At 39.1% G+C, this 10,041-nt stretch overlaps 1 long non-coding RNA gene across 1 annotated transcript; it reads left to right on the top strand.

The window, feature by feature from the left end:
• Positions 1-3,567: 3,567 nt before the first annotated feature.
• Positions 3,568-4,038, top strand: LOC143136694 (uncharacterized). Its single transcript, XR_012989405.1, has 3 exons — positions 3,568-3,619; positions 3,713-3,860; positions 3,964-4,038. It is a non-coding gene; the product is annotated as an uncharacterized LOC143136694 (long non-coding RNA).
• Positions 4,039-10,041: the final 6,003 nt, after the last annotated feature.

The raw sequence follows: 10,041 nt of genomic DNA on the forward strand, positions 1-10,041 counted from the left end.
CCTTCAAAGTTGACCTCTGATTTGAAAAAAGGAAATTCCGCCTATTGGCATTTTTTTGTTAAACCACTCATAAGAGCCCAGAAAATAATCCAAACCTCATTATTACTGATGCATATGTGGTGTTTGATGTTGGCATACATATTTTGAATCTTTATGTGATTTTGCCCTTCATTTTGGTTGATAGAATTCAAGATTTATGTGTAATAATGAGCAAATCTACGTTTTCAGAGACACAACGTGTTGCAGCACTAATTGAAATGCCCACTACCTCATTAATCAATGTATTTATACCTTCCTACCTCCCAGCAGATACTTGAAATACAAATGATTAGATAGGTCTGCATTGCTATGCAATTTACTATTTGTAAATGTACTATTCGGAAACACCCCAAAATTCAGTAAATTAGTATTTTATTGAAACTACCCATAAGAGATATTCCAAGAGATCAAAACATCATGATTACCAATCACATATTACCTTTACATTGAAGGAATACCATATGAAAATTATTCACATCACCACATGTACCCAGCTTAACATAAATATTACAATTTTATAATGTCCAGGGCACATGAAATACTGTACATACAGTAATTTCCTGTGTATTAGCCGTATTGTGTATTGAAAGTAATTGTGGTGAATAATTACTTAATATTAACTTAGATTGGCAAACTTCAGGAACACTCAGGAATCAGGTTTATTCTGTTACAAGCAGAGAGGGTAAAAATGGTCTATGGTCTGTAGGCCATGGCACCGAGGCCATGGCCTCGTGTTGGATCAACCTCTCTCTCTCTTCTTCAGTTCTCCATCGTTCTAATTCTCCTTAGTCTGACAAACATTTCAGTTTAGTTACTTTTGTATGGGTTAAACAAAGGAAGAATTTGGCACCAAAACAAGCCAACATGGTTGGTTCTCTCCTGCATGCCAGAGTCATTAAGCAGGAGAACAACAGATACCACCGCTGGATAAAGGAGGCGAATGAAATAAGAAAGCGGAGCCCAAAGACGATGAACAGAGATGAGGGAGCATATATGCTCTCCCATACCTGGAGTGCCGTCCTGGGGGGCGGCTGACTGACAGGAGGTGTGGTCCACCTGTCAAAAAACTCTTAACAATGCTGGTAGTTTGAGTGTAACATTTTATTGTCACTGCAAGCTGTGCTGACCATGACAAAAAATCCCTCTACCCATCAGCTGCCTTGGCGGGAAAGTAATCTCATCGCCGCTTACTGGTTGTTCCTAGAGTTTAGAGGAGTGGAAGGGATTTTTTTTTTGAAACAATATATCTCGGTGCACATTGGGATCTTAATTTAATGCCTTAACTTGGGTCATCTCTATTTCTTCTAGTGGTCATACCTTATTTTTAGGATCAGTTGAATTGTTTTGAGTTTTTGTCGTAACATGGTGATGATGAACTACAGTTGCATGTGATGTCACAGGTTTGGGCGCTTAATCTCTAACTGATCAATATGGAAATTTGCTTAACTGGCTTAACATATTTTTGTAATAACGGAGCTTGATGTAAACCGCGTAGCAATTACCTTTATGTCTGGATAACTGGTGGTGTGCTTAGACTCGCATGAAGAGCTGGCAGTAAGGTTAAGTGTCATTGCTAATCAGGCTAATAAACAAACTATGCTACTGTGAGTAATGTCGAAGGGTAAAGTCACGTGACTTCTTTTGTAAGTCCTATGAAACAAAAGGAGCAATTTCGATTTTTTTAAATAAATTGAAATAGGACCTGGCATTTTCAGTTAGAAGATTATTACTGTGTATATATACGGAAAAATATTTTTGGTGGATAACTTCGCTGATATGGCTTCACAATATATATATAAAATAGGTCTATAGGACTTAACATTCATCCTTAAGTATGTGTATGTAATATATATATATTCACTCAAGGCTGAATGTCAGAGATAAGCTCAGTATATTGGCACTAACTGTATTTGTTTTTCTATAGCTGCCCAGATTGGAGAAGACTTACTGCCTTCACTTTCTCGTGAGGACATCAAGGATCTGTTTCCTGGTCCTGAAAACTTTCACAGGCGGAGGGCTATATGGCTTGTTGCGAATAAAGATGATAAGGTTAGTCCTATGTTATGCACATTAAGTTAAGATATGATAAAATGTAGTAAAGGGCATCCATAGGCCTATGTGATGGCATCAATTTACAAATCTTCATTTAAAAAATTTATTTATTTTAGCCGAAGCTCATTCTTTGGTTAAAAAAAAGGTTTGACCCGTCAGTGTAATAATAGTGTCCATATTTAACCTACATTCCACATGATCTTTGTTTTTCCAGGGCTTTGGCCAGAAACAAGTTACAATATTATTAGGATATGCAGTTATATTACAGTTTAGTGTTATTGCACAGGGATGTCATCAGTTCTGTTGGATGGGCTTTACATTTTGGCTGGGCCCTGATTATTACAGAGCAAATGACCTTAAAAAATTGTATGGGAATACATTATGTCGTAAAGTTATTCTCTGAAATATGTAATTGTGAATGTGTTTTAGGTGGAGACTGCTGCTGAACTACCACAGCCATCAGCGACTGGAGGCAGTGGTCTTTCACAAGAAGAGCCCAACACTTCTAAGTTTGTGGTTATGTCCAGCCCAGAATACATTGTTTACACAGACAGTGAACTTGAACAGGTGCGACGCTCCTTCTTTGAGCAGAAACGGCTGGGGACTGAGAACACTGTGGATTTATCTAAGGAGCTCTTCTGCCGGCTCGTAAGAAACACTATGTGTAATATGATCTCAATTGCAAGAGCCACAGAAGATGCCAGATACCCCACCAAACCAGAGGTCAATGCCATGGCAAAGCGATTGGTGGAGTATTATCCAGTGGTAAAAGACTGGGTAAGTATCTCCCTTTTGCTTGTGTTTTTATTTTTATTGTGATAACATTGTCATGTGTCATCTTTTAATGTTTACTGTTTTTACCTGGCAGGAGCATGTTGCCAAAAAGCTCATGAAGAGGCTATCGAATGTGAAAAGCCCAAAGAAGGGCGTTCCTCCTGCAAAGAAACAACGGCGGGAAGTCGAAGAAGTACCAACGAGTGACTATGACGGGGATTCGAGTGCTTCTACGGTTATTCTTCAACGGTCCCCAGTCAGAGCCAGCACTCCAGTGCAACACCTGGACAGCAGTGATGAATGTATGTATTCAACTTTTTACATGAGTTTGTGTGGGAAGTAACAGCTAGTCTTAATGATGCATTTCTGATTATTGAGATGTGTGGGAGAGATTGCTATGCTAAATGTACAAAGAAAACAAAAACACATGGGCCATGGGTAAGTGGCCTTGCAAAAGTATTATTCCAGGGATGTATGTATTCTAACAATGCAATACTGTAAAAAAAAATTGGAAACCTAATGTTGCTTTACACCTCTAACCCACACCTTTTTTTAAAATTCCTTCAGGTGGTTTGGATGAAATCTTTGACAGCCAGAAAACCCAAGCAAGGCACTACAAGACACTGCAAGAGATATGCCGGTCCAACCGGAGTTTGAGTCGAGAAGACGCTTTATAACCTCTGACACTCTATAGGAGCAAGACCGACCCAGCAAGATTCTGGAGGCATATTCTTGTTTCAAAGACTTGGATCATGTAAGTAAATCCCCTTGTAACCAGTCTTTACATTTTTCTAGCTTTCAGTACAGCAATGGAAATGATTTACACCTGTTTTTTTATGTCCTTCAGGTTCTAGATGAGTTGCAAAGGATAATTCAGCCAAACAATGCCCACTACGTCTCGGAGATGAGGAATAGATGGGACGACTTCTATTCAAAGGTCCAATTTTATGGGGTGATGAAAAAAGCGATGAAACCCCCTAAAACGTTGGATGGAGGTGAGGTCACTATACTTTGATTTGTCTAAGTTTATATTTTGAGATCTCAAAATATAATAATGTATACTCATACTGCCTTGTGTTGTGCTTTCTGTCAAAATAGTGGAACATGCCACCGCTGTCTTCAGAGCCCTGCCACTGCTCTTCCCATCCAGCACTATGCCACCCAAGAAGCTGGGCGCAAACAGCGAGGCAATTTTCCACATCCTTACTTAAAATATTTCATTTTTCAGTTTCAGTTATTCATGCACACCATGTTCTATTTTGTGCTAAGCCTCTGTCATTTATACAAAAAAGGTAGTGTTATTAGTGACCTGATTGATGTAGTTTTTTTTTTTTAAAGGTCTCATTCACTGAGAAACCGTTTAATACTTGTTACTTTCGAAATACTATAGCTCACTCCAAGTTGCATATGCATGCTGCACGTGAAAATGATCTTCTATCCCCATTGCCCGCATTAACCAATGAAAGAAAATACACGGAAAAACAAGTGAATCAGAAAGAGCCCTTCCCAATGACGCAGAAGGGAAACTGATTATTCATGGCCTTGCCCACCTTGGCTTGTGACCGCCTACAGGAAGACTGGAAGATTTTGCGGCTAGGGGATTGTCTCTCTGCAGCTAGTAGGAGCTAACAGCAACTTGCTAACATGGCGGAAAAAAATCGTGCCTGTGTTATTTGTGGCAATAACACATCAATGTTGCATGTCTTGCCTTAGAAACAAGAGTTGAGGAAGAAATGGTTCAGATTTATCGTTGGAACACCACCACCGAAGTAGTGCAACATTAGTTCTGTGTTCCAATCATTTCGACCACACTCACTGCCTACAGTTAGAAAGAGGTTTTGCATCGATGTTTTGAAAACCTGGTTCTGTACCGTCATGACGATCGACCACCAGGCTCACAGGCTGTAAGTACAAACAAACTTTTCCACCTAACGTCTGTTACAAAATAGCATGTTCATATTCTTCACGTTAGCATGCATGAAAAGGGTAGGCTACAAGCTAGGGTTAGGCTAGCCTATATTACAGGAAGCTACACCAGGCACGTAACTGAAGTGTTCTGTTCGCAACATGTAAAATCAGAGAATGTCTAATAGGAAGGGCTCTGGTAAAATCCATTAGAGGAATGGTCTATTTTCCCGAACATAGCCTACAGGCCACTAACACGCCAGGTGTAGCTACTTCCATTGATTAGGCCTATTGGAAGCTAATTGTTGCAGTAGGCTACATAACGCGAACGGAATGCTTCAGTTACGTGCCTGGTGTAGCTACACTCATAAGAAACTGACCACACTACCCTGAGATTTAGCTTGTTGAACCTATAATCTTCTAACCTAAGTGTTAAACCACAAATAATAATATTAGCAACAAAATATTATGCTCAACTAAGTACGGGTATTGTTCTAGTCTAAACAGGGAAAATCAAAAACACAATACCCGTGCACTATTAGGCTAAGTTGCTATCACTATAGAGCTCGGGTATTTACACTTAAGTCTAATTTATGTCTTCTTGCCATTATTACATTGACCTTTGTAGGCCTACAATGATGTTTTGTTTGATTACTTGCTGTTTACTTAGTGTTTTGTATGTCTTCCAGAGCACATCCTCATGTCAGGCTACACAGCTTTCTAGCCTACATTAGGTCATCACGTTAAGCAAAGGTTTGTGATCTAACTTTTATTGTTGTGCTAGTTAGTTTCTAGAAGTCTTTTTCTAGTAGGCTAATACAGGTTCTTATGTGCTCGTCAATGTTTGGGAAAGTCAATGCATGGGTTTCTTCAGGTCACTTTCCACAGGTGTATAAAATCAAGCACCTCGATTATGAATGCAGACTGCATGGTGCTTGATTAATACACCTGTGTAAATGGACCAGATGAAACCCATGAATTGCATAACAGATAGAATTGATATTACCGAATGTCTTCTTGTGGGTGTGCTACTTAGTAGGGGAGAGCCGGGACGATTGAAACACAGGACGAATGAAACAATCCAGTTTTCTCAGAGTGTAATGATGATAGACAGACGTCCTTTGGTCAAAACATAGAGCATGTTAACCTCCTTCTATCAGCCAAATATCTTCCTGCTATGTCATTTTATCACGGAGGTACAGGCGATAAACAAGTTTTGATGCGCAAAAGTAAACTTCATTAGCGGTTACATTTTTTCGATTATTAATCAGTGTTTTTCATTTAAAGGTTCGACTTAATGCTTATTCAGTAGACCATTTAGTGTTCTCCACAATCCCAGACTTTCATATCGCATGCTTGTTTACATGGAAAGCAAAACAAGCTATAGTGTCATATGTCTGTGTCGGGACGATTGAAACAAGTGTTTCAATCGTCCCGAACAGGCTGTACCTCCATGTATTTTAATGAAATGCACAAATATCTGTGTTTAAACAATCATCTATGGAGGTGAGACATGGAAAAACAGTTTTAGGAAGATGAAAATACATTTGGGCCCACCAGGTAGGGGGTTGAGTTTTCCCATGTTATCCTATGGAGACTGAGGGGCGATGGGTCGTTAAGCCTACTTATTTGGATGTGCAGTGGCCTAACCCACGTAAAAACCTAGTGAAACAACATTTTCAACAATAGAAACATGATATAAATGGGAAAGCTTACCATTCTAGCTATAAACATGGCAGAATCATCCACAGGACATGATATTTCAAAAACCGCTTCATACACGATTCACGATGATGGCAATGAATTGTTAACAGACATGCACGAAGACGTATAGCCCTGCAACAATCTATCTAAAATAACACCTTTTGGGAGTAGGCCTACCATTCATGATATGTAGTAACATTTTTAAATTGTGGGACGTTTATATGGCTTAAACTGTATGTTTCATTCGTCCCCTTATGTTGTTTCAACTGTCCCGACCAGGAGGGACGAATGAAACAAAACGCACGTCCCACTTTTGCTGTAATAATTCCTGAACGGTTTTGTTCAAAGCTGAAAATGCATTTGTATTTGACAGAGGACAGATGTAGCTTACTAGTGACCAAATATTAGCTTTCAGTGTGGTACGATCGCTTTGTAAATTATGTTTAATTAAAAAGTGTTTCAACTGTCCCGGCTCTCCCCTACATCATACACCTTACCAGTCACTAAAATATTTTTGTTTCCATTGTGCCAGTACAGTTTTGTGTGAGATAGTGAATGTCCTGTGTACTATTAGTATCTTGTAACTTGACAGTAATACACATTTATTTACTTTAGGTACCCAAACAGAATACTTCATGAAAAGTATGAGTATTGATACAAGCACTTCGGATACCCCATGGGCATGGGGGCCTGCTACCTCTACTGCCATCAAGCCTGTTCATCCAACGCCAGCTACAAGACCTCGGGTTGATCAAGAGGAGGAGGAGGATGAAAGCGACATCTCCACAATAACACCTATGGCCCAGCGCAATCAAAGAGCAATGTAATAGAATCATCACAGCCAACGAATGTGTTTTGTGTGTTGTCCCTTCGGATTCCCAGGACAATACAAGCCGAAACAACAACTCAGACCTTTTTGCCTAAATAATCCCAGCACCATGTTACAAAGGATCTGTAGGCCAGATGTCTGCATCGTCTGGCAAAAAAAGGACATTGTTAATTCTGTGCATAGTTTGGATGTTCTTGTTTTGTGTTTGCATTATTTTAATAGACTGCAATATTACTATTTGTCAGTGTTTCACGGACCACCTAGCAAAAAAAAAAACAGTAGACCTATTTCAACAGTATATTACACAATAGGCCTTCTCACTGAACCACCTTGATTATTGTCTTTGCACCTTGCTTATGGTGTCATAGGTTACATCAGTGTTGCAGAACTGTTTGGATTTAAATACAAGTTGGTTCAATATTGCAAACAACTCATCTATTATATTTTACCACATCTACTTGTGGAACACTTGAGAGCTTGCGGACCACACTTTTGAGTACCACTGGTGTATGTAAATATAATAAAGTTATTTATTGAAAATTGACCTGTTTTGTATATTTATTTTAGGAGTTTCATCAGTTTTTGTCCCTTTTAAGCTAAAGGTTTATCTTACCTTTCATATCTTCTGTCTCACAGAGGGCCATAGTCGTCATAGTCGAATGTTTAGTGCATTTTGAAGGGAGTACATTACGCTAAGGCAGACTGGTTCTAATCCTGGGTACAGGGTCATACAGACAACAGGGGTACTGGTGTTGCCCATTTTTCTAACCACATGAGCAATCCCCTTACGAAAAAGTAGTATAGGAATCTTATAGTATTTGGGACAAAATATTAAAGTAATCTTATAGGAATAATTGGGACATACTGTAGAAGTACTACTAATAACTCTATAATATTCTGTAACCGCTATAGTTTTTCTATAGTAGTCTTATAGTACCTATAGTATGTCCTATAGTATTCCTATAAGATTACTGTAATATTTAGTCCCAAAATACTATAAGATTCCTATAGTAGGCTACTTTTTCTGTCATACGTGACAGAAAACAACTTGAGTAGGCTAACCTCTGCCAATGTCAGGCTATCAAAGCCATAGTTCTCATTACCGGAGAAGTCTCTGCTTCTGTAGGCATTCTGGTACAATTCCAGCAAAATATAGCTAGGTAGGTGTGTTTGCATTTAGATCTATATATATATTGGGCTATGACCAAGTGGTCTTTCAATGATAGTATCATGGAATTCAAACCATAACTATCTATTCCGATAGCATTAGCAGGCTAGGTCAGTGGCTGAACTGAATTTAGGGTGCTTACCTGTGTTGTGAAGTAAAATATCTACTAGGAAAATTGCAAAGACGTTTGACTGTGTAAAGAAATAGGTCTTTATTTTAAAACGTTTCCAACTGTTTATTACTTGAAAGCAAGATGACGAGCTGCTAACGTTACCTCTTTTAGAAGAAAATTTTAAGCTGACAGGCAAGTTACCATTCTATTAAACCAACGTTCACCGACAAACGATCAGGAAGCGGTTCTTCTTCCTACTCGAATACTAGGATCAAACACATGAAGTTGTATCTCCGAAGACATTTTGTGCAACAGTTTTGACTCGAGTTTTAGCCAGGTTTTAGCACTGTAAAGTTGAATATGGAGCATAGCACAGGCAGAATCGGATGAGGACGCACTGAAGGAAGCGTCACAGTACTGTTAGCCAATCAGAGGTGAATTCATTAGCATGTCATTAATATTCATGACAAGAGGCGAAATCCAGTCGTTCCTCCCCGCCCACCTTCCCCACCAAACTAGAACAACATGAAACAGACGCAGGACAGCATTTTTTTCACCAAAACCGGCTCACAGGGCATTCATCAATACTACAGACCACTGCAAAATTAATGAAAAAACGATGAGATGAGACCTTTAAGTATCCCAGTCCAAGAGGAGGGGTGTTACTTGGGATTTTCTAAACTTCCACTCTTGTCGTCTAGGCTTCAGAGGACCCTAATGCGTACTTGAGCCAGCGGCCCCAGTCTTGTCCGGTTGTGCTTGTCTACGAGGATAACTGCATGATCGCCATCGGAAACATGCCAGTGACCACCTTCAACAGGAAGAAATTCCATGAAGCCCTGCTCTACCTCTTGGGGTATTACTATTGCCTGCACCTCACTTACCCAAAGTGCGTTTCCACCCTGCTCTCAGTATTGCAAACGGAGGTTCTCCAGACTTTCTCCATGACCGAGATTTAACTGCTTCCTACAAAAAAGCATTGGCTGAGTGGAGGTCCTTCATTGAGTGACTGATATCTTACACAATTTTTTTTTCTCAGTTTGAGAGTCAGACCCATGTTAGCCATGTTTGTTAATGTCAGAAAGTTGTTTCTGTTTGAGAGAGACCCGTGTAAATGACATGTCTGTTGCTGTCATTTCAAATATTCTAACCAGCAGCTGGAATGAAAGTGTTTTTTTTTATTATTATTATTATTATTTATTTTATATATTTTAAATTTGGTCTTCACAACTGAAAGTATTGGTCTTGTATAGACTCCGTGAGTAGATTGATGTTAAAAAAGGAAAAAAACCTTTTCAAATTGCTTTGAATGAAGCATGTTGATGAGAAATGGTTGAAGGTAAAGAAAAAATGCTGAAAACAAGATGATTCTGGTACCTTAATTTGAGACAAATTAACTTATTTTTAGCGTGCTGTTTTAAGATACTGTGTCTTGTTTTAAAAATGTTTTGCTAGTTG

Source organism: Alosa pseudoharengus, unplaced genomic scaffold (genome assembly GCF_046254945.1).
Source record: "Alosa pseudoharengus isolate Yale_2024_CS ecotype anadromous, Long Island Sound unplaced genomic scaffold, YU_APseudo_1.1 YU_APseudo_1.1_scf_20, whole genome shotgun sequence".
NCBI lineage: Eukaryota > Metazoa > Chordata > Actinopteri > Clupeiformes > Clupeidae > Alosa > Alosa pseudoharengus.